Source organism: Ovis aries, chromosome 2 (assembly GCF_016772045.2).
Source record: "Ovis aries strain OAR_USU_Benz2616 breed Rambouillet chromosome 2, ARS-UI_Ramb_v3.0, whole genome shotgun sequence".
NCBI classification, from domain to species: domain Eukaryota; kingdom Metazoa; phylum Chordata; class Mammalia; order Artiodactyla; family Bovidae; genus Ovis; species Ovis aries.
Window position 1 is genome coordinate 164,801,682 of NC_056055.1, and position 27,005 is coordinate 164,828,686.

Consider the following 27,005-nt stretch of genomic DNA (forward strand, 5'->3'; position numbering starts at 1 on the left):
AGTGGTCATGTATGGATGTGAGAGTTGGACTGTGAAGAAAGCTGAGAGCCAAAGAATTGATGCTTTTGAACTGTGGTATTGGAGAAGACTCTTGAGAGTCCCTTGGACTGCAAGGAGATCTAACCAGTTCATTCTAAAGGAGATCAGTCCTGGGTGTTCATTGGAAAGACTGATGCTAAAGCTGAATCTCCGGTACTTTGGCCACCTCATGCGAAGAGTTGACTCATTGGAAAGATTCTGATGCTAAGAGGGATTGGGGGCAGGATGAGAAGGGGACGACTGAGGATGAGATGGCTGGATGGCATCACTGACTCGATGGACTTGAGTTAGAGTGAACTCTGGAAGTTGCTGATGGACTGGGAGGCCTGGCGGGCTGTGATTCATGGGGTCACAAAGAGTCGGACATGACTGAACGACTGAACTGAACTGAACTGAACTGTCTTGAAAGTGTTTTCAGGGTATTTTCCAGGAAAAGGGAATCCAGGTCAATTAAGAAAATTCTTTAAGTCAAGGGGACCAGGTAGGAGAAAGACCAAGGTATGATACTACAGAATAGAGTATAAGAGATAGAGTGTTACATAGAAAGAACCCCAGATACCCTTATGGAGCTCTCCTCTAGTATTCAGCTGGGTACTGATTTTTTAAGAAATTACCTAAGCCTGAGGGGAAACGAACCAAAAAGGATTAGAAGTAACAGTGTGTAGTGATAACACTTAGCTAGGAATAGTGCCTATCCCTTCCAGTCAGACTGGAATACCTCATAATAAATATGTCACTGAATAGAATATTCAAAAGAATCTTGCCTGAAATTAGGCCTAGGCTGAGCTCTGCTTAAGTTCCAAGTGATGAATCTTAAAACAAAAAGGCAAAATAAGCAAAATGTTTTCACATAATTTAACTGTATTTCAGAATTAAGCTCTAGAATGTTTATAAGAACACAAAAATATTGAACACTCAAAAGATAAAATTCAGAATGTCTGATATCTAAATCAGTTGTTTCCAGACATGCAAAGAAGTAGGAAATTATGACCCATGATTGGGAGAAAAATCAAACTCATTAACCAAGAACTTCCATAAATATTAGAATTAGCAGATAGATTTTATAATCATATTTAAAAGTTAAGGAAAGAGATAAAACATATATATATATATATGCTTATGCTTAGTCACTCAGTTGTGTCTGACTCTGTGACCCCATGGACTGCAGCCCGCCAGGCTCCTCTATCCATGGCAAGAATACTAGAGTGGGTTGCTGTGCCCTTCTCCAGGGGATTTTCCCAACCCAGGGATCAAGCCCCGGTGTCCCATATTGCAGGGGGATTCTTTACTGACTGAGCTACCAGGGAAGTCCAAGAATACTGGAGTGGATAGGCTATCCATTCTCAGGGGATCTTCCCAACTCAGAAATTGAACCAGGGTCTCCTGCATTGCAGGCACATTCTTTACCGGCTGAGCTATCAGGGAAGCCCATATACATCAAAATCAAACTTTTAAAGATAAAAAGTACAATGTCAGATATGAAACTAGGCTAGAATGAAGTAACAACAGATAAAACATTGTAGAAAAAAAATAGTGAACTTAAAAACATAGGAATAAAAAATCTAAAACAAAATATAAAGAAAAATTTGAAAAACTAAACAAAATATTAGAGAGCTGTACAAGCACTTCAAATATTTTAATATTTGTGTAATTGGAGCTATTGAGAGAGAAGATAGGAAAAAAAATTTGGAGAAATAATGACTAAAAATTCTCCAGATTTAATAAAAACTATAAACTATAGATCCAAGAAGCTCAATAAATGCTAAGCACAAAAACCAAAGAAAAGACATTAGATCACATTATAATCACATTACTTAAAAGTAGGGATAAAGAGAAAAAAAATTTAAAAACATCCAGGGGAAAAAATGATAAATAACATACAGAGAATGTAGTAGATAAATAACATACAAGGATGTAGTAGATTTCTTAACAAAACCAGTGATATCGGGAAGACAGCAGACTGCCATCGTTAAAGAATCAAACGAATAAATCTGCCAAATTAGAAATCTACATTCAGCAAAAATATCTTTCAAAATCAAAACTAAACAAAACATGTTTGCATCCCTATAAAAACTGAAAGAATTCATTATCACCAGGCCTGTACTATAGGAAATGGTAAAGGAATTCATTCAAGTTAACATTAACAGATGAAAATATAGAAGCACACAAAGAAGTGGAGAGCAATGGGAAAGATAAATATTTGGGTAAACAAACTTTTTCTTACTATTAAATTTCTCTAAGATATAATGGACTCTTTAAACAAAAAAAAACAACAAAAATATATTGTGGGTTTTTTTAATTTAAACAATAATAGCTTTTACATATGAGAAGAGCAATAGAAGTACACAATAGTTAGGTTCTTATGCAGAAAGGTAGACTGTGATGCTAAGGAAACATGTTCTAAACCATACGTCAATCATGAAATTAATAGTCACAGTTAGTAAACTAAAATAAGGACATAAAATGACATCATGAAAGCTACTCAGTCAAAAAGAAGATAAAAAGAAAAATGGGAACAAATAATATGCAGAGCCAACAGAAAACAAAATATAATGCATCTGAGCCTGATTGTATTAATAATCATGTTAAATAGATATACTCTAAAAATTCCAATTTAAAGCCAGAAATAATAAGATTAAAGAAGATAGTGAGATCTAACTGTAAATGCCTATAAGAAATGAGCATTAAATATAAAGATACAAATAGGCTAAAATTAAAAGAATGAAAGGTTTACCAAACTAACATTAATGAAAGGAAATATGAAGTCACTATATGGGAATTTCAGAGAAAATTGATTCCTGAACAAAGAATATAGCCAAAGAAAATAAGTGCATAATGATAATCACATCTATTCAACAAGAGGACATGACACTATTAAACTTGGATATGCCTAATAACAATACTTGAAAAATCCCCAATAATTTGGCCACCTGATGCAAAGAGCCTGCTCATTGGAAGAGATCCCGATGCTGGGAAAGATTGAGGGCAGAAGGAGAAAGGGGCAACAGAGGATGAGATGGTTGGATGACATCATCAACTCAATAGACATGAGTTTGAGCAAACTCTGGGAGATAATGAAGGACAGGGAAGCCTGGCATGCTGCAGTTCATGGGGTCACAAAGAATCAGACTGACTTAGCAGCTTAACAACAATAAAAACGGCAACCCACTCCAGTGTTCTTGACTGGAGAATCCCAGGGACGGGGGAGCCTGGTGGGCTGCCGTCTATGGGGTCGCACAGAGTCGGACACGACTGAAGTGACTTAGCAGCAGCAGCAGTGACAAGCAAAGCAAAAACTGAAAGAATCACAAGGAAACAATAAATAAACCCACTGTCATAGTCAGAGATTCCAATAACTTCTTTTTCAAAAATTGATAGATTAAATATAATTCAGAAAGAATGCAGACGGATTGATAAATACCACCAACTGAGTTGAAGTAATTGGTATATATAGAACAATCCATGCAACAGTTAAAATATACATTCATTTCAAATACATGGGAACATTTACTAAGATACCCTAAATTTTGGTCCAGAAAACAAGGCTCAGTATAATTAAAGGTCAAAACAGCCATGTTCTCTGGTGGGCTACAGTCCATAGGGTCACAAAAAGTCAAACACGACTGAAGTGACTGAGAACACAGCACTGTCTATAATAAAATTATATTAGAAATCAATTATGTAAAGGTTTCCATAAATACGACAAATAGTTGGAAGCTATACAACACACTCCTAAGTAAGTATTTGGCTTTAAAAAATTAGTATGAACTGAATGAGAATAAAACACAACATATCAAAATATGTGAGATGCTGCCAAAGAAGTACAATAAAGTATAAGCGGGGAAATTTATAGCACTAAGTGGCCGTATAAAAATGATCTTAAATCAATGGCTTGATGTTTTATCTTTAAAATAAAAAATTAGTAAGAGAAGAGATTTAACCCAAAGTAATGAGAAAAAGGAAACAGTAAACATCAGAGCAGACACTAATTAAACAAGATTCAGAAAAACCCAATAGAAAAAATAATAACCCTAATATTTTCCTTTGTGAAAAATCAGTAAAATTGATGAACATTTAACTAGACTTCTCAGATTAAAAGAGAAAGACACATAATATCAACATCAGAAAGGAGAAAAGTAGTTCATTAAAAGTCTACAAATAAAATAAAGGATAAGATGAGAAACTTTATGCAAAAGATTTCAAGAAGTTTGATGAAGGGAGAAATTCTTTGAAAGACAAAGGCCATCAAAACTCACTTAATCTGAAAGAGATTCTATCAGTTCAGTTCAGTTCAGTAGCTCAGTAGTGTCCGACTCTTTGTGACCCCATGAATCGCAGCACGCCAGGCCTCCCTGTCCATCACCAACTCCCAGAGTTCACTCGAGACTCACGTCCATCGAGTCCGTGATGCCATCCAGCCATCTCATCCTCGGTCATCCCCTTCTCCTCCTGCCCCCAATCCCTCCCAGCATCAGAGTCTTTTCCAATGAGTTAACTCTTCGCATGAGGTGGCCAAAGTATTGCAGTTTCAGCTTCAGCATCATTTCTTGCAAAGAAATCCCAGGGCTGATCTCCTTCAGAATGGACTGGTTGGATCTCCTTGCAGTCCAAGGGACTCTCAAGAGTCTTATCCAACACAATTCAAAAGCATCAGTTCTTCAGCGCTCAGCCTTCTTCACAGTATAAACAGTCTTATATCTTTTAAATAAATTTAATTCAGGTTTAAAAACATTCCAAATTTTTTTCTATTCAAGATGGCTCCACTATTATATTTTCTCAAACATTTAATGAACAAAAGCATCATTTCTAATTTTAAAATTTCAAGAGTGACTGCTTCCCCAAATCATCTTAAGGCCAGGATTAATCTGATATCGAAACCACACAAAATAGTTATAGGAAAAGAATCTACAGATGCATATGCCTTATGGCATGCATGCAAAAATTCTCTCTGAAATATAAGTCAACTGCAGCAATATAAAGCATTATAATACTATATTATAATAAACTGGAGTTTATCTGAATATTGCTTTGCTTCTTGATTTGACTTTCAAAAATCAATCCATGTAATTGACCATTACATGTTAATAAACTATACAAGGAAAACCATATGATCATCTTAATAGACACACACACAGAGACAACACTCACAAACACACAAGCATCTGGCAAATTTAACATTCATTCCTAATTTTTTTTTAAAAATCAGCAAACTATAAATAGAAAGGAATGTTCAAAGTCTGATAAAGGACCTCTAGGGAAAACCTACAGCTAATGTACTAGGGGTGAGAGACTTATTGCTTTTCCCCTTAGATCAGGAACAAGACAAGAATACTTGATCTCATCATTTCTATTCTACAGTTTACTGGAGGTTCTAGATATCACAATAAGCTTTGAAAAAATTAGAATCAAAGAACTAAAATTGTCCTTTTTCTTAGATGACATGATCCACTATACAGAAGATTTTATATAATCTACAACAAAATTCCAAAACCTAATAAGTTAGTTGAGCAAGACTACAGGATACAATTTTAATATTTAAAAAAAAACACTAATCATATATTATTAACAAACAATCTGAAGTTGAAATTTTAAAAATACCACTTACAATAGCATAGAAAATGCTTAAACATAAATCTAAAAAAGGACTCCTAACTCTTGTATACCAGAAACTGTGAAATATCACTGAAATGAATTAAAGAAGACCTAAATAAATATAGAAATATACCATGTTCAGCAGTGGCCACAGGTTTGGAAAAGGTCAATTTTCATTCCAATCCCAAAGAAGGGCAATGCCAAAGAATGTTCAAGGAGGCATGCAGTTGTGCTCATTTCCATGCTAGCAAGACTATGTTCAAAATATTTCAATCTAGGGTTCAGAAGTGCATAAACCAAGAACTGCCAGATGTACAAATTGGGTTTTGAAAAGGAAGAGGAATCAGAGATCAGATTGTCAACATTCACCGGATCACAGAGAAAGCAAGGAAATTCCAGAAAAACTTCTGCTTCATTGACTACACTAAAGCCTTTGAGTGTGTGGATCACAACAAACTGTGGGAAATTCTTAAAGAAATGGGAGTACCAGACCACCCTACTTGTCTCCTAAGAAACCTGTATGCAGGACAAGGAGCAACAGTTTATAGTTGGACATGAAACAATAGACTAGATCAAAATCGGGAAAGGAGTACAAGGCTGTATGTTGTGACCCTGCTTATTTAACTTCTATTAATTTCTACGCAGAGTACCTCATGAAAAATGCCAGGCTGGATGCATCACAACCTGGAATCAAGATTGCTGGGAGAAATATCAACAACCTCAGATATGCAGATGATACCACTCTAACGGCAGAAAGTGAAGAGGTATTTAAAAGCCTCTTGATGAGGGTGAAAGAGGAGAGCAAAATGCTGACTTAAAACTCAACATTCAAAAAACTAGGATTATGGCATTCTGGCCCATCACTTTAACCAAATAGAAGGGGAAAAGGTGAAGCAGTTACAGACTTTATTTTCTTGGGCTCCAAAATCCCTGCGGATGGTGACTGCCATGAAATTAAAAGACTCCTTAAAAGGAAAGCTATGCTGGCGAGGGTGTGGAGAAAAGGGAACCCTCCTACACTGTTGGTGGGAATGCAAACTAGTACAGCCACTATGGAGAACAGTGTGGAGATTCCTTAAAAAATTGCAAATAGAACTACCTTATGACCCAGCAATCCCACTTCTGGGCATACACACCGAGGAAACCAGAATTGAAAGAGACACATGTACCCCAATGTTCATCGCAGCACTGTTTATAATAGCCAGGACATGGAAACAACCTAGATGTCCATCAGCAGATGAATGGATAAGAAAGCTGTGGTACATATACACAATGGAGTATTACTCAGCAGTTAAAAAGAATTCATTTGAATCAGTTCTGATGAGATGGATGAAACTGGAGCCAATTATACAGAGTGAAGTAAGCCAGAAAGAAAAACACCAATACAGTATACTAACACATATATATGGAATTTAGGAAGATGGCAATGACGACCCTGTATGCAAGACAGGGAAAGAGACACAGATGTGTATAACGGACTTTTGGACTCAGAGGGAGAGGGAGAGGGTGGGATGATTTGGGAGAATGACATTCTAACATGTATACTATCAAGTGAATTGAATCGCCAGTCTATGTCTGACGCAGGATGCAGCATGCTTGGGGCTGGTGCATGGGGATGACCCAGAAAGATGTTATGGGGAGGGGAGGTGGGAGGGGGGTTCATGTTTGGGAATGCATGTAAGAATTAAAGATTTTAAAATTTAAAAAATAAAAAACTAAAATTAAAAAAAAATAAACCCAAAAAAAAATAAATAAATAAAAGTCATCAGTATTATATCAAAAAAAAAAAAAAAAAAAAAAGGAAAGCTATGACAAACCTAGACAGCATATTAAAAAGCAGAGACATTATTTTGTGGACAAAATAATCAAAGCTATGGTTTTTCCAGTAGTTATGTATGGATGTGAGAGCTGGATCATAAAGAAGGCTGGGCACCGAACAACTGATGCTTTTGAATTGTGCTGGAGAAAACTCTTGAGCGTCCTGTGGACCGCAAAGATATCAAACCAGTCAACCCTAAAGGAAATAAACTCTGAATATTCATTAGAAGGACTGATGCTACAGCTCCAATACTTTGGCTACCTGATGCAAAGAGCCGACTCATTGGAAAAGACCCCAATGCCGAGAAAGATTGAAGGCAAAAGGAAAAGAGGGTGACAGAGGATGTGATGGTTAGATATCATCACCAACTCAATGGACATGGATTTTAGCAAACTCTGGGAGTTAGTGAAGGACAGTGGACACTGGTGTGCTGCAGTCCATGGGGTCACACAGAGTCAGGCATGACTTAGCTCCTGAACAACAACAGCATAACATGTTCATTGACTGGAAGACAATATTGTTAAGATACCAATTCTCCTCAACTTATCTATAGATTTAACACAACCTCAAGCAAAATCTCAGGAGTATTTCTGGAGACATTGACAGGTTGATTCCAAAAATCACATGAAAATGTAAAAGATCTAAATAGCCAAAACAACATAGAAAAAACATGAGGCCAAACACTACCTAATTTCAAAACCACTGTAAAGTAATTACAACAATCAAGATAGAATGGTATTGACATAAAGATCAGAAAATTGATCTGTAGAACAGAATAATTAGATCAGAAACTGACCCACAACATATAGACAATTTATCTTTGACATGAGTGCAAAATTCAGTGGAGAATGGTTAGTTGATTCAAAAAGTGATGCTGGGATAATTGAATATTAATATGCACAAAGATTGAACTTTATTCTTTATCTTATAAAGTATATGAAAACTAAATACAAATGGACAATATGCATAAATACAAAATATAAATTTATGAACTTGGAGAAGACAATATTTTTGATGTTTTATTAGGCAAACACGTTTTAGATATCAAACCAATAGTATGATGCCCAACGGTCAAAGAAAAAGCTGACCAATTGGCTGTCATCAAAAGTAAAAAAAAAAAAAAAAAAACCTCTGTAATAGTAATGTTAAAATAATAAAAGAACAGACTCATAGAAAATATGTGCCATGTATATATCTGATAAAGGACTTTTATTCAGAATATGTAAATAACTCTTTGACATCAGCAATAAGAAAGTAAGCAATTTTTTGAGCAAAAAAAACCTCAATTAAAGGTGGGCAAAATATTTGAGCACTTTACCAAAGAAGATAAGTAGATGGAAAATAGAAAGGAAAAGATGCTCAACATAATTAGTCATTAAGGAAATTCAAAATAAAGGGACAATAGATTTTACCGTACACTTATGCTCAGAAGATAAAGAATCCATTGGATTGAGACCTGCAGGGTTGGATCTCTGTATTGGGAAAATTCCCTGGAGAAGGGAATGACTACCCACTCCAGTATTCTTGCCTGGAGATTTCCATGGACAGAGGAGTCTTGTGGGCTACAGTCCAATGGGGTTGCAAAGAGTTGGACACAACTGAGCAACACTTTCACACTATGACAATGCTTAAACTTAAAAAGACTGACTATACCAAACATCGCTAAGGATTTAGAGGAATTGAAACTCTGCTACACTACTAGCAGGAATATAAAATGGCACATCGCTTTGGAAAACAATGCAGCAGTTTCTTAAAAAGTTAAACATACATACACAATACTAACTTGCCATTCCACTCCTACTTATTTTCTCAAGGTCAGCGGTCAAGATGTCCCTATAAAGACTGGTATACAAATGTTAATAGCAGCTTTACTTTAATAGACCAAACTGCAAACACTCCAAATGCCTACTAACAGGATTGTGCAAACAAATTATATCCATACAGTGGACAACCATTCAGAGATAAACAGAAATGGACTACTGATAGAAACAATAACATGGTTGGATCTCAATATATTTCTGCTGAATAAAAGAAGCCAGACACTAAAGAATATGTATTTTTGATTATTTAAAACTCTAGAAAACATAAACTAATTTCTAATAAGAGAGAACACTTCAGTGGTTGCCTGGACAGTGATGTGGGAGTTGTTTAGAGACATAAGGAAACTTTCGGGGATGATGAATATATTTAGTATATATTCATTGCAATGATGGTTTCACAGGTGTATGCATTTGCCAAAACCTATCAAATTGTGCATTTTTAATATGCGGTTTATTTTTAATGTCAATTATAACTCAATAAATCTGTTATAAAACAAAAATAGTGACTATAGTTCTTTTTAGAATATTTAATGAATATTGAAATATGAATTGTCAAATTTCATATACTTCCTTTCTACCAATTTGCTGATAATCACACATATTATGGATACTTATAATGCATATAAAATTGTGCAAGACGTTTAAGTTGGCCTCCCTAAAGAAATAATACTTAGATAAATTTGGAACTTAGACATCATTACACTTCTCGAGTTTAGTCCCACTTATTCATGCATGTAATGTTTATACTACAATGTTAACATACTGTATTCATTTTGATCTATGTTCCTTGAAGACAGAAGAGATCCTTCTGCTCAGAACAGAGATAGCCCAAATGTGATTGGGAGCCAAGCGGTATTGTGTGACCTAATTAAGTGGTGGGCATTGCATGAGCTTAGTCTTTCACATCTGGCTGTTATTAGACAGCCCTACTTGGCTACCCCACAAAGCAGCATTTGATCTAAGGGCCAACTCTGCCCCGCAATTTGCTAATGTCTCTCACACTGACTAAATCTCCAGGGAGAGGTCAGGCCCAAGAAACCAGGAAACAAAGTAGGAGATATCTCTGCAGAGGGACTATTTCTATTTCTGTTTGGTTTTTAAGTGCATTTTGCCTTGACTAACTTCAAATATTGATTGTTAGAAAGTGGACTGGAAATGAAATGATTGACTGATCACAATGTATTACATACAATGAATTTTGAATACCACAGAACTAATTGAATAAATGAACGGAAATATTAATATTGAATTAATAGGAATGATCAGAGTGAATTAAACACAGCGGGCCAAATTCTGCCCCTGGATATGCACGTACAATTTCCATTGACTTCAATGGGGGTTTTGTTGTGTGTATCCAAGGGCAGAATCCAGCTTAATGAATTTTTTAATTGTTTTTAAATGGTGAATGAATTGGTTAAAGTTCAAAGCACCAGAGATGATTCCGTACATATTGCATATATTTCTATTTTTCCATATGCTTGAAATCTTATATCTATGATTCACCACAAATGTCAAATTTTAAAGTTGGAGGAAAAATATAGCAAATAAAATCACTGCTGTTACATTTTCTTTGTAAAAGGCTAACACATACACATTGCTGCAGGCTTCTATTTCTGTATATTAAATTATAATACTTTCATGTATTAATAACCACTGAAAGAAATCTGAAATTTTGGTGATCAGGAATTCGTTCATGTCCTATGAAGTGTCCCTTATCTGAATGCCACAGAACAAGGTGCTTCATCCATCTGACCACTCATCACTTTACTTGAGTCAGAAAATCTTTTGCCTATGATCATCAATGCCTGTGCTTATTATATGATCTTGGGCAACTGTCATATCAGTTTACATTTTAACATTTAGATATGAAATTTTAGTACTAAAACCTTTCTAGATTAAGAACTCATGATAGAATCTAAAATATGTTTGATCTTTTGATAGATTCAGTCATTTAAATAGACCAATTCTCCTTTACATCATCACACCCACTGGGCTGAGGCAAAGAAAGCCAATGCCTTAGACCTAAAATTAATCACAATCCACTACATTTGCCTTAGTACATTATCTCCCAGGTAATGAAAAATAATCTTTGTGGAAGATAAGCAGATAAGTGCTAAACATGCATAGGAAAAGTGTGTGTGTGTTCATTTGGGGAATAAATGTCAGAAGAATTCACCTGTGTTAGGAAAACAAAACAAAAACCAGAACACTATACATTCCTTGACTGACTCTGTAAGTTTAATTCATCACATTCTTTTTGTTTTGTTTTTATTTTTAAATTAATAGCCTTAATTTTTAGGGTACTTATAGGATCAGCAAAATTTAATAGAAAGTTCAGAGAATTCCTATATACACAAACACCCCCACCATAAACATCCATAATCAATGTGGTACATTTGTTACAATAGATTGATCAACACTGATACATCATTATCAACCGAAGTACATAGTTTACATTAGGGTTTATTATTTGTGTTATATATTATATGGATATTGATAAATATATACTGGTATGTGTCCACCATTATAGCATATAGAGAATAAAAATTATCCTGCTCTAAAAATCTTCTCTGCTTCAGTATTCATCCTCATGCCCTTCCCCCAATCCCTAACACACACTGGTTTTTTCTACTGTCTTCATAATTTTTCCTTTTCTAGAATGTCATATAGTTGGGAATCATACAGCATGTAAGCTCTTCAGACTGACTTCTCTCACTTAGCAATATGTAGTTAAGTTTCCTCCATCTCTTTTCTTGGTTTGACAGCTCATTTCTTTTTAGCACTAAGTAATATTCCATCGTCTGGAAGTACCACAATTTATCTATTCAACCTACTAAAGAACTTCTTGGTTACTTCCAAATTTTGCCAATTCTGAATAAAACTGCTATAAAAATCCATATGCAGGCTTTTTGTGGACATAACTTTTCAAATCATTTGGATAAATACCAAAGAGCATAACTGATAGATCATGTGGAAGGAGTATGTTTAGCTCTGTATGAAACTGCCAAACTGCCTTTCAAAGCGGTTGTACCATTCTGCATTCCCACCAAAAATAAGAGTTCATATTGCTTCACATCCTCACCAGCATTTCATGTTGTCAGTAGATTAGATTTTAGCCATTTTAATAGATGGGTAGTGGTGTCTCATTGCTATTTTAATACGAATGATTTTGAGCATCTTTTCTTTTTTTTTTTGAGCATCTTTTCTTATGCATATTTGCTATCTGTTTATCATCATGCGTGAAGTGTCTGTTCAGATCTTTAAATATTTTGAGTTTTTTAATTTTCTTATTACTGAGTTTTAAGAGTGTTTTGTATATTTTGTGTAACAATGCATTGTAAGTCTTTTGTAAATATTTTCTTCCAGTCTGTGACTTGTCTTTTTCTCTTGACAGTGTGTTTCTCAAAAGAGAAAATAATTTTTTTTAATATATTTATTTTTGGCTGCATTGGACCTTCATTGCTATGCACAGTCTTTCTCTAGTTGCAGAGCATGGGCTACTCATTGTGGTAGTTTCTTTTGCTGTGAAGCGTGGGCTTCTAGGGCACACAAGCTTCATGTAGCCCCACAGCATGGGGGATCTTCCGCAACCAGGGATTGAACCTGTGTCCCCTTTGGTAGGCAGATTCTTAACCACTGGACCACCAGGGAACACCCAATAACACAAATTTTAAATTTCAATGAAGTCCAATCTATCAATCCTTTCTTTCATGAATTGTGCCTTTGATATTTAATCTAAAATCTGAATAGGAAAGCCAAGATTTTATCTAGACTTTCTATATCATCTTCTAAGAATATCAGAGTTTTGGATTTTACATTTAGGTGTGTGATCCACTTTGAGTTAATTTTGGTTAAAGATGTAAGGTTGATGTCTAGATGATGATGATATTATTTTTGCATACAGATATCTAATTGTCCCAGCACTGTTTACTGAAAAGATCTCATTTCCCCATTAAATTGCCCTTGTTCCTTTGTCAAGTATCAGCTGAATATCTTTGTATGGGTTTACTTTGGGGACCTCTATCCTGTTCCATTGATCAAATTATCTTTTTTGTGTTTTTTTTTTGCCAATATCACACTTTTCTGATTGCTATAGCTATATAGTAACACTCTATGTCAGATAGTATGAGTCTTCCAACTTTATTCTTATCCTTCAATATTGTGTTGGCTATCTTAGGTCTTTTACCTCTCCATATAAACTTTTGAATCACTTTGTCAAATCACTTATTGTTTTTAGAGGGCTTTTAAAATATTATGTTCTCTTTTTATGTCAGCTGAAAAATAATGTGTACAAATAAAAGAACTCTCCTTTATAGAAAATAACTGTAAATAAGAACTACTTCGAGAGATAATATTACTCTAGGTTGGGCTTCCCTGGTGGCTCAGATGGTAAGGAATCTGCCTACAATGCAGATTGTACCAGGAGACTGAGGTTCAATCCCTGGGTCAGGAAGATCCCCTGGAGAAGGAAATGGCAACCTACTCTAGAATTCTTACCTGGGAAATCCCATGGAAAGAGGAGCTTTGTGGGCTGCAGTTCAGGGGTTGCAAAGAGTCAGACATGACTGAGCGACTAACACACAAACTGATATATTAGCAAGCATAACTCTTATTTTTTTTTCATAATAAAATTTAGCTGTTGATTAATAGTAATTGCTTATACTAGTGATTACTGTAATTTGTAAAATTTGAACATTTCAGGAATAAAATACTTAGAATTTCTTCTATAAGAGGTTATAGTCTAAGGAAGGGATTTTTTAACAAAAAAGAAATTATTTAAAATTACTATTATTTTAAATCAACTTCTGAGATAATTTTTTTTAAGTAGTTTGATGAAATATTCCACTTCTCATAGCTTGCTCTCCAGGTACATATTTGATGGTTAAGATCTTCCTTGCCTCCTGAACAAAGGTGTTCTAAACGTCTCAAATGAGAAAAAAAAAAATGTAACTGAAATTACATTAAAAGCTGTGAAAAAAAATAGAGGAGGGAATCCTTTCAGCATACAGTACCTGTACCATGAAAATAGTCTTATTAAAACTATACTGGTGGGGATTCCCTGGTGGCTCAGTGGTAAAGAAAATGCCTGCCGGTGCAAAAGACCCGGATTTAATCCCTGACCCGGGAAAATCCCATATGCCTAGGAGCAAATAAACCAATGTGCCATGACTATTAAGCCTGTGCTCTAGAGCCTGGGAGCCACAGCTACTAAAGCTCACATGCCCTAAAGCCTGTGCTCCACAATAAGAGAAACCGTAGCAATGAGAACCTGCACACCACGATGAACAGTAGCCCCCACTCACCACAACTAGAGTAAAAGCCCACGTAGCAATGAAGACCCAGCAGAGCCAAAAATAAATAAATAAATAAAAATTATTTTTAAAAACTATCTTGGTGATAGCTGGCTTAATTATAGCATTTTAATTTTGGGGTGTTTGTTTTTGCTTTATTGCTTTGTATTTATTTTGAATTTTATAAGAAACATGTAAGAGTTGCACTAAAATTTATATTTAGGCTGGAGATATTTTGAGTGCTACCTTCAGTTCAGTTCAGTTCAGTTCAGTTGCTCAAGGAGTTCGTGTCCGACTCTTTGCGACCCCATGAATCGCAGCACACCAGGCCTCCCTGTCCATCACCAACTCCCGGAGTTCACTCAAACTCTCGTCTATCGAGTTGGTGATGCCATCCAGCCATCTCATCCTCTGTCATCCCCTTCTCCTCCTATCCCCAATCCCTCCCAGCATCAGTCTTTTCCAATGAGTCAACTCTTCGCATGAGGTGGCCAAAGTATTGGAGTTTCAGCTTTAGCATCAGTCCTTCCAATGAACACCCAGGAATGATCTCCTTTCAGATGGACTGGTTAGATCTCCTTGCAGTCCAAGGGACTCTCAAGAGTCTTCTCCAACACCGCAGTTCAAAAGCACAAATTCTTTGGCGCTCAGCTTTCTTCATAGTCCAACTCTCACATCCATACATGACCACAGGAAAAACCATAGCCTTGACTAGACAGACATTTGTTGGCAAAGTAATATCTCTGCTTTTTAATATGCTGTCTAGGTTGGTCATAACTTTCCTTCCAAGGGGTAAGCGTCTTTTAATTTCATGGCTGCAATCACCATCTGCAGTGATTTTGGAGCCCAAAAAAATAAAGTCTGACACTGTTTCCACTGTTTCCCATCTATTTCCCATGAAGTGATGGGACCAGATGCCATGATCTTCATTTTCTGAATGTTGAGCTTTAAGCCAACTTTTTCACTGAGTGCTACCTTACAGCAACTAAAATATTGCTAGTGGGCAATTTGGTAGTAACTCTGAAAACAGAGTATCAAGAAATATTACCTTACACCAACCCTGCATAATGATCCTGTTTAATTTTGAAAATATATCATTAACTCACAAAGGGTTACATCTGCAGTTATTCTTTCCAACAAAATATTATACTTGATTAGAAAATAAAAATGATGAGAGCTGATTTTATAAATGATAGTTTAAAGTTCCTTAAAATAATAAGCAATGAAATTAAAAAGAAATTGCTACAAACAAATCTGTATATAATTTGTAACAAAAGATACATGAACTACCCTGAAAATTTAACAGTACTCTGTGTCTTATCCACTACCCTACACCCTTGGTATTCAAAATGTGTGGGGACCTACACACTGGTCATCATTACACCCAAAGCCAATCTCACACCACCTGTTTCACAGTATAAACAAAAATTAAAACCATGTGATAGCTGCAAGCATTTAATCAAAATCACTGCTCTATGGTCTTATGATACTTAAATTATCTCAGGTTAGAATAGTTCTGCCATTAACTGTTTGTGTAACCTTGGATAAGCTGTTCAGTATGTCTATACTCAGTCTCATCTCTCATGTGAGTGCAATATCTATTTTGGAAGTTGTTTTGAGGATAGAATATATATCATCTATGAAGTATATTCATTCTTACATTCATGCAATTTTTCATGAAAGTTATATATAACAGAGGTCCCTAACCCCCAGGAGCCAAGGTCTGGTAGGAACTGGGCAGCATAGAAGGAGGTGAGAGGTGGACTCAGAATTTTATCTGCCACTCCCCATCACTTGCATTGCTGTGTGCAGTCCCACCCCAGCTCCGGTCAGTGGAAAAATTGTCTTTCACTAAACTAGTCCCCAGTGCCCGAAAGTTTGGGAACCAGTGTTATAGGACACTGCTGAATAACATATTTCTCATTTCCTCTTCCTGAAGAAAAAGTGAAAGTGTTAGTCACTGTTTTATGTCTGACTCTTTGTGACCCCTATGGACTGTGGCCTGCCAGACCCTTCCGTCCATAGGGTTTCCCAGACAAGAATACCGGAGTGGGTAGCCATCCCCTTCCCCAGAGGATCTTCCTGACCCAGGGATCGAACTACAGTCTGCTGCATTGCAGGCAGATTCTTTCCACTCTGAGCCACCAGGGAACAATAACTTTTGTCACAGAAATTACCAAGAAATGAAACACATAACATAGAAAATGCACATGAGCATTAAATAAGTACACTGTCCTTTTATCCCAGGAATTTCTGGGTGTCCTGAATAGGCAAAATCTTTCTCATCCCCAGCCTCTTTCAGTCTGTTCTCAACGGTGCATAAGCTAACCTGGCATACATTATTGGCTAAGTTCAGCCTTTACGTTTCTCAGTACTAGATTGGTCAGAAATTCTGTCTCAGATGTTTCAGAGACAGTTATCTGACTTCTCTGCCAGTGCCAATCCCTTATTGGACCCATTTCCCTTCCCACCTGGTAAGACAGCATGAGCTTTCCACAGCAGCAGTGACTGAGCTTCTCCACTGTATGCATAGAAAGGGAAATCATCATAGCCTGTCACTACCTGCCTTATTTCTCTTCTGCCATGATTCTTCATTTATCCCGAGACTATCTCATTACCATGAGCTTACATGAAGCCCTCTGCCCACCCTGTGTTAACATATCTATATTTATAATCCTCTTGCATAATTATAATGATATCATAAAAATTGACACATCGTTGTCCCTTAATATGTGATATTTTCTTTTTTTAATTCAGACTGCTATTGGAGGCATCTCAGAACTTATCATTAAAAATAAAATTTAGGTGTTTTTATTATTAGTTGTTTATCACAGTCTTGTTATCTAGACCCATTTGGCATATTTAAACTTATAAATGCTAATTATTAGCACATGATCACTAAAGCTTTTAGACTGAAAAATCTCTATGTACTTGCTGTTCTGGAATCAGAATAGAACACCGTTTACACTACAGTTTGGGTTTTATTCATTTATTCTTATTAGGAGTACAGAGACATTCATTGCACATAACTTAAAGAGTGTTTCTACCTAAAAAACTGTACCTGAAGACTCATGAGTTTATTCCCATTCAACTTATCTTAATAAATTAGCTATTGATATAGTAATCAAATAAGGACTTTTAAGAGTACAAGTGGGTACTGGTAATAACATAAACAGAATTGCCTCGGCAAGTCTAGATGTGTGGCCACCTTAGGTACTGGTAATTTCACCACTGGTATACTTATGGGTCAACCTTGCTTCACAGGTATTTTAATAATGGAATAGCCCTTTATCCAGGCAAAGGTGTAGTTCAGCACTGGATACAGTCTAAAGAACTCTCTTAGAACACATACAACTAAAAATCTGAATATGAGACTATGAAGATGAGAACCCAGTCTAAAGAAAGAACCAGAAAACAATAGAAGAGGATGAAGACCAAGGAGAATTGATAGGAGAGAAAGACTGACAAGGATCTGTTATGAACAATTGATGAGGGAAAAATCATTGTAGTACTTATATTGTATTAGTAGCTTTCAGAAGAATCAGAAAGAAAAACTTTAGGAGTGCTCATCCACATAGACAAATGCCATCTTTGTATCAATTCTAAATGTACTTTCCATTTATTTTTAATTAGCAAGAAAAATTGTTTTTCTTATAGCTGATTTAAAACTTGTATTATGAATTACAAATAGATTTCTGACATTAAAAAGGTACAATATCAAGGAAAAATTCTAGAATTTGAAGGAATTTGGATATCTATTGAATATGTATAATATTGTATATAATATGTACATATACACTTCCTGAAAATGATGATTAGGAGAAAACTTTAAATGGATACAACTTGATATTTAATAGTAAAGAGAAATTGAGTCTGGTTGGTAATATTGTTGAACTCTCTTTCGGAAATAAATACAATGTCATTAAAAAGTAATGACATAAACTACTTTTTAAGTGATGTTACATATTTTATAGATGCCCCAGTAGGATTCTTCATGTGCCTGTGTTTTGGACTGAGCTGGAGATGAGAAGATAGATAAATAAGATGGCTGAGCAGGGAACACCTTTCTTAGCTGCCCTGCAGTTTTTTAAGGCCAGCAGATACCCTAAGGAGTATACTTAAAGTTAGATAAGAAACATTTGTAAGTTTAAAGTTTAGTAAGTAGGAAAGAGAGAATTTATTTTGCCAGTTTAAAAGTGCATATTCTAGCATTTTGGGGGCATCACGCATGCAAGAAGCAAATGTAATTGTTTTGTGAATTTGGCTCTTGGGTTTTTCACTCAAACTTAAGTATTGCAACCAGATCAGAAATTTCAACAATGTGGCATCTCTGTGAGTTTCTCTGTGAAATCTAATGCTCTGTCTCGTAGACGTAATATAAAACACTCTGTAGGTCTGCATTATTTAACCTCCAACCATATAATTCTATACTTGGCTCAAAATCTGAAATTTTCCCTGGAAAAATATAAAGAAATAATAATAGTATTAAATTTGAAGTCACTCACATTAAAATATATGAGAACTTTACCTTTTAAAAGCTGAATATGACTATCTGCTTTAAATAATAACTAATCAGGACCAACTTAATACAGCTTTTGATAATGTTTCACTTCATATTTAATTTTGGAAGCCTCTTGGTTTGCATATTCTTTGAATTTCATTCTTTTGATATTAAATAAAATTTACAGAAATGAATTTACCCAACTTAGCAAGGCAAATATTGATTTTGTAATAAAATCGATGCCATTTGTCAGTCTTCCTTACATTAAACATGCTAGAGTACACATGATTTTATTAAGCCACCACTAAATTCATGTGCCATATAATCAAAACCCTTTTCTGACTTTCAAATTCTCTCAAGGATTCAGAAAAATGTTTAATATGAATAATTAATAAAAATATTTCTAATTTTGAAATTTAACTTCCTCTTAGAATAATGGTTATGCTGATTACCTATACGTATACCTATTAGTTCTCTAAGGACAAGGATTTTTTAGGAAACTGTTTACGTTTTGATAGGAGAGAAAACAACTCTTTTTGAAAATTCATGAACTCTAAACCTTGGCTCCATTTTGATTTTAAAATAAAATTAAACATGTTATGATACTGATGGGAATTCTTTTATTCAAACTGATTGTCCCATATGATGTGTACACTCAGTCAGATGTTGTCATTAAAGGCAACTTTGAAGTTATTTTATGAATCAGTAATGTTAATCTCAGTTTAGCAGAAATAGCAGATTATACCAGAGGTCTAATGAAATCTTCAGAGTCTTAACTAGCCTAGTCTATCTTCTCTAGTAGAAGGAACACATTTTTGTATGACAACATTAGGTATTTCTAGAGGAATGAAAATCTAAAAGTCTTATATTAGACAAACAGATAAGAATGATAACATCAACAAAATCTATTGGTCCCTTCCTGGTAACTTAATTCATTAAGACCTATCAAAGTGTATCAATGTGTCATCCTCACTTTTTTTCCTCTGTTCTCTACTCACTTTTATAATTCTTATAAAATTTTACATCATGAAGTTAATATATATAGTAACATATACATTTTGAAGTTAATATTTCACCAATAAGAATATTTAATTCTATATTCATAAAAAAAAATTTTGGTAATCAACACTTTAGTCAGGAATTCCTTTAACATTTCCAGGAATTAAATGTGCTAATTTAGTAATATTTCAAAGGCAAATACACTCAATCATAGGCATATTAATACACTAGTTCAACTGATTAAGACAGAGTTGTCTGGACTCGAGTTAGAACCCTGGGTTTATCACATAAGATCTCTGAGACCATGGCAGTGAGTCCTTAGTTTACAGGGAGTGAAAGTGAAGTGAAAGTGAAAGCTGCTCAGTCGTGTCCCACTCTTTGTCACCCCATGGACTCTACAGTCCATGGGATTCTCCAGGCCAGAATACCACAGTAGGTAACCTTTCCCTAGTTTAAAGGGAGGGACAGGAACAAATACCAAGAAGATTAAAACCTAGGGACTTGATAAATGAGAAAGTTTGGTCATAGGTGTTGTTATGAGTGATTGATGAAAGGAAAGTTATGGTATTATTTACAAGTTGTGAATGTAAGTTACTTGTTCTTTCTGAATGTTATTGCCTATCTATGAAATAGGGACAGTAATACCAAATAGGTAGAGTGTATATATAAACTTGTATATACCAAATAGGACAGAGTAATACTCGAGGCTCAGTGCTTAAATAGAGAACTCCAAAAAAGCTTTCTTTTTCCTCTTCCCCTCCTTTTCCTCCTCCTTCATCATTTTGTGCATATATGTATATATATATATGTTACATTTTAGTGTTTTATTTTTAGATACTTAAAATATTATAGAAAACCCCAAAAGTATCATTATGTTGTTCTCAGTTTTGCATATTATCAATAATACCGTGTTTAAATGATCTGCAACATTCTTAAACATTACTACTTTGTCCTGAATCAAACATTTATCTAGGGTCTTCAGATCAATTTTATAGCAACACTTCACAAACACAACCCATGACCATTTTGATTTAGAACTTAGTACCAGTGGGGTCAAGATCATGGACAATCCAGTACTAGTGGGATCAAGGTCATGGATTTTCCTGTTGTACTTCATGTGGCAACAACCTTCTCTCAGATGGCACACTTAGCTCTCTGGTAGACACTGAGTGCGTAACTAATCAAGAAAGTGTATACAGTTTGTGTACATTCATCATTACCTCTGATACAGAAATTCTGAGGTCTTTCTGAATTGAGTGAACAAGAAGCATCCTGTAAGGATCGAAATGGACCATTGGGCCACATAGTATGTCCTCTGCTTATCTTGTATTTGTTGTTTTTTTAATATAAAAAAATTTAAGGGAATAGTTTTAGATTTAGCAAAAAATTCCAAAGGTTGTGCAGAGAATTCCCATGTGCCTAATACTCAGTTTCTCGTAGTGTTAATATCTTACATTTCTGCAGTACACTCATCAGAATTAATGAGCCAAAATTGGTACATTACTGTTAACTAAAATCTACACTTTATTTGGATTTTACTAGGTTTTCCATGTCATTCTGTTTCAAGGTCCTACAGAAAATACCACATTACATACAATCTTCACATCTTCCTAGTCTACTTTGGTCTGTGAATATCACAAACTTTCCTTATTTTGGATGACCTTGAAAAATCTTGAGGAATACTAATTAGATAATTTGTAGGAAGTCTCTTAATTGTGTTTTTTCCCTAATATTTTTCTCATGGTGAGACTTAAAGTTATCAGTTTGGGGGAGGTCTTCTATTTTCTTTTATGTGCTGATTGTATTTTGTCTGGCTGAGAGTTCAAAAAAAGCTTTTCCATGTGAGGCAACATTTGGGCTCATCCTGCTTTATTTAGCTCTCCTTGTTCAGTCTTAGTGATTGAGATGAAAGCTATTCTGATAACAACAGAGGAGATGAGATGATGCTAGTGAATAACCACAAAAAAAACAGAAGAAATTATTTTAGCCTATTTCTCTGAATATGTAAAACCCCTCCCAAAGTATATTTCCCTGAAATTTCTTTCACACCAGAGACAACTGCTCACCACATATTATTCTTCAATATATTCCTTTCATTTTGTATACAAAAAGGTCAATCTGAAAATATACATCAAACCTGAATGAAAACATCCTCTATTCCTATGCAACATACCAGCGCTTGAAGTTTTCTCTTCCAGCATTATTTGTTTAATAGAAATATTTTCCATACCACCTGGTTCTGGCAGAAAGTCAAAATTTGCATTTATATGAGGTAGTTTATCAAATATAACATACAGAAGTCTGTTAAGTACACATTGCATTTTGTTTGTGAGAAAATCTGTTTGTATTTAATGTAGTTTTTAAATTAACCTTAATGAAAGCTTCTGAAAATTGTTGTTCTAAGCATTTGAAATATGCAACAAGAACGGGTGGAAGACATAAACATGTTTTCCATTATATGTTATCAGATAGCCCAAAATTACTACAAAGAAGATTGTGGGACTATGTTAAATTAGAAAGATAAGCAAGCATTTAGTTAAAAGCAAAGGTCTTTAGAAGAGGAAAGCATCTAACACAGTTAACCCCAAACATCTTACAACAATCTTCAGTCAGAAGTACTTTAACAATTTTCAGTTAGAATGTTACCTATTATATACAGGAACTAAAATTATTTGCATCAAAATTTAAGGTTTCATTTCCCTTAACCTAAGTTTTGCCATATACTCAAAGACGCACCCAAGGTTTTCTGAAGTTCTAAAAAAAAATGTAATTGGAATATGAACCTATCTGACTGTGTCTCTTAATTAACAGTTTATTCTCTTCTCATTCTTTTACTTTCTTTTCACTTGTTACAATATTGCCCTTCGTATCTTTTTGAATTTTAAAGTATTCCAGTGATTTCAGATAGAGGGTCCCCAACAGCGAATACAAGATTAATATTTATTTCTAGTAGGCCTTTTTATCAGTTTGTGGAAAACTCAGGTGTCTTTAGGTCTTGAGACTCTTTCCTCGCCTACCTTTGCTATGTAAGAGGAAATACTCAATATTTTCAGGTGGTGAATGTTTTCCAATTAAATCTAGATATCCAGCTATTATATTCAATCACACAACTTTTAAATGTTAGAAAATAACTTTAAAATATTTTATATATTATGTGAGCCAAACATATGGTTGGTATCAGTTTGCAATCTGTATTATAAAATATAATAAATAATGTTAAGGATCTCCTAATTCAAGTAAAAGCTGGAAAAATGACTGTTTCTTTCAGCACATATTATATTCCTTTGTATGGAAAGCCATGGGATATTTAGAAATAAATCAGATGTCATTTAGAGGTTCGCTCTTCAATGCTTACAGCATTTGACAAAGTCTGGGTTATGGTCCTTAATTATAGAATTTGTTACACCTTTGATCACAAATACCTTTGAAACCATTGAAGTACAGTTTTGACAGTTTTTAAAAAAATCTTACAACAAAGTTTTTTATGCAACAAATTCCATCTTTGACCAAATGATTCAGCAGTTTCAGTTTCCTAAGCTTCTCACCTCCTAACTTTAAAAATACTGATTCATAATTTTTATCAATTGGAAACCTGATCTAAAATATTTAATTTAGCAGCACCATATCCAGAGGGTTTGATGTTTCTTTTATTTCTCCTCTGATATGCCATATTTCATAGTGTATTTTGCTCTTAGCCATTATATGCAACAGTGACCTCTTGGGTTACTGTCAGATGGCTTTGGTTGGGACAGCAAGACCTATGTGAAGCTATGAATGTCCATGCTATTAATAAGATATGTGGGAATAAAACAGTGCATATCTCACTCTTTCCTTAGTCACAAAGGTGGAAAATCTTCCTAAAATTTTACTTCTCCCTCCATCAGTTCCCTCTAAGAAGATGGAAAGAAACTGATAGACCTGGGTATGAGTCATTGAGCTTTCCACTCCTCAGTCCTACTTTAACATGGTCCTACAAGGGATAGGCTTTGAGGTCTTTGGCACACCTGTCATGCCATGCTCAGTCGTGCCCAACTCTTTGCAAGGCAAAGGACTGTAGGCCACCAGGCTTCTCTGTCCATGAGATTTTTCAGACAAAAATACTGGAGTGAGTTGCCATCCCTTCCTCTAGAGGATCTTCCTGACCAGAGATCAAACCTGTGTCTCCTGATCTCCTACACTGCAGGCAGATTCTTTACTGCTGAGGCACCATCAAAAAAGCCACATTTACTCTGGCCTTTGCAAATCCTTTTGTATAACAAAGTTAACATCTTTAACGTGAATGATTTCATACACTATTTTTACTTCTAGAATGCATCTGAAGTGTGATTTAACCTGTTTGAGGGAGATGTTAAAGAATAATAGAGTTCTTTAGTAGGGTTTTAGGAGTTACATATTTTTAAGTGTAAATGAGTTTTCTTTGTAAGTCTTTCCACCCTAAATTATGTGAAAATTCAATCTCAAAATATAATGTAGAACCACCACCACATCCCAACAGGTCTGTGAGAAATTATACCTTTGTACACAGGCAAATATGTGGTTTTATCTATTAAAATTGTAAGGCACATGGAACTCATGTTCATGTACCAGTATAGAACTTAAAGTATCACAAAAACTCATGTACATATCTTCAGAAACTTTGGCACAGTTTTTAGAACAATCTCAAGGATAGACAATGCCTGTTCTGTGTCTGTAGTTATGATTTACTTAAAAAACTAGCCATGTTTAGTAAATAAAATGAAAAAACAAACTGGATCATATACTGGGTTACAACATAAAAGAGGAAAATCCAATTTCTCCATATTACAAACATCCATAACTGCCATTATTATAACACGCAAAGAAAATATTATAAAATGGCAATATACCATAAAAGGTATATAGGTTCTCAGTGTTGATGAGTAATACTTATATGCCTATTTTCTAGACAGATTAGTAGCACCTTGGCTAGTAAATAATTTTACAAATTGAAATGTATTTCAAAGTCTGATAAAGTTTAAAGTCAGATAAAACAGAGTTACTTATAAATCTTATCAGTGATTTAAGGTCTGTGGTCTATGAATCATATGTATATTAATCCCCTGACAATACTTAAGAACATGAACTCTGGGCATCATGATGGAATTGTCATTCTTGCCATCACTAGGTGGCTTTCTTGAACAGAAAGAATTAAGGACTACTGGTTTCCATATCAAGAAATCATTATGATGAGTTCATCCATCTGCAATGGATGTCAGAAATGCTTCACAGCAAGACAGAATTTCACCATTAGCTTGTTTGTTGCATCGAGATGGTTCTCTTTGTTAACTATTATATTAGAGCCACTAGATTTTTCTCTAAAAAATTATTTGACATATCCATTTACAGTGAAGTACCTATTTACATCAGCTAATGAATTCTGTATTTTTTATGTGTATGTATAATATTTCTTTCATACCCCATATCTTTCCAAAAAGAATGTCAGGTGGCTTGATAGAGTATAAATGATTATAAAACTAAATTATGGCAGGTAATTCCTTCTCTCCGAATGTTTAACACACAAAAAAATGTGCTCTATTATGCTTTACCTTCCTGTTTTTCTTTAATCCTTTTTTGTATCTAGTTTGACAGGGATTTAAAGAATGTCTCTAACCTGTCCATCACTCTAGTTATAACAAAGGCAAAACCAGTAATTTTCCACTTCAGATATGTTCTTAAAGGGTATTTTATCTTCATACAAAAAAATATTTTCTAAACTGAAGGCATTAATATTTCTCTACTTGACCTTTTCTTGTTACAAAGAGAAAGGCAAATAATTTAATAACATTATTTGCTTATACCCCTTAAGGTTCAAATAACTAGTTATTATATAGGAATAGCTAGGTCTAATCTGCTTCAGAAGAAACATACTCTGTTAGTGTACAATAGCTAATATCAGATCACTAATAGATTTAACCTTGTAAGTTCATAGATATTTAAAAGTATAATGTTTTGAAGGTCAACTTGTCTGTCTTACTGTAAAAGAAAGGCAAAGGAATGAATAAAAATTAGAATTAATTCTTCAAAAAGTTTTTACAAATCAAAACCCTGCAGTTTCACACTGAGAACAAAAGAAGCATATTAAATACCAAAGTTTATCAAGACAAATTAGGTCCCAGTTTCAAATTTTCTTTAATCTTTTGCATCTGAACGGTTTTTTTTTTTGCCTCATGCTGTTTTCCCTAGTTAAATGTTAAAATGAATTCTAGCCAATACCATTGACTTCCTCCCTTAAAAATATTGAGACACATAATAAAAAATTAATTACTTCCCCTAATTTCCGTGTGATTCTTTAAAAAGATGTAAAATTCATTTAAAGTAAGTGGTGACTTTGTCTTTGAAGATCACGACAATTAACATGGATCAAAGCTTAGGTTCTGTAACGATGATAGCTTATTAGCATAATGAAATTAACTTAGAGACAAGAATCTTTAATAGGTACAACAAAAACGCTTTAATAATACTTGAAGAAAATTATGTATTTGCTAGAAGTACAACAGTTTCAGATTTTCTATCCAATTAATAAGTTGTTAATTAACTTCTTTTCCAAACAATGCGCACTTTAAGTTAACATCTGCCCACTGGAATATTCTATCTATTGTGCTTCATTTTTGGGGGAAGGATATTGAAGTTTTGCCAATGGTACTTTGAATTTTTTATTATTAAGAAAATTCAAGTTTACCCTTCCTAACCTTAGATCTAACATTTTCATCACTAAAATAAAAGAAGGCTTAATTTCATACCTTGAGAAGGGAATGAAGATATCAATATATGATTGCACCTTGTGGGAGGTTTACACTTTAGGTCTTCACCATTTCAAGGGCAAAACTTTTATTGGACTCACTTGAGGTACCTATAAAATTTGACTTCTTGTATCAACCCATGAAAAAAAAACAGAAAATAATATAAATAATTTTGAACTCAGTGTA

The 27,005-nt window shown here is 34.6% G+C and overlaps 1 long non-coding RNA gene across 2 annotated transcripts in view; it reads right to left on the reverse strand.

Moving 5' to 3' along the window:
• The window catches only part of LOC132659319 (uncharacterized), a 293,314-nt gene that overhangs the window by 125,199 nt on the left and 141,110 nt on the right, over positions 1 to 27,005 (reverse strand). Inside the window, exon 3 of one of the 2 annotated variants that reach the window (XR_009599612.1) lies at positions 26,820 to 26,942. The exons of the other annotated variant lie outside the window; for it this stretch is intronic. This is a non-coding gene — a long non-coding RNA (uncharacterized LOC132659319). The remainder of the gene's footprint in view (positions 1 to 26,819; positions 26,943 to 27,005) is intronic. 2 annotated transcript variants of the gene reach the window in all.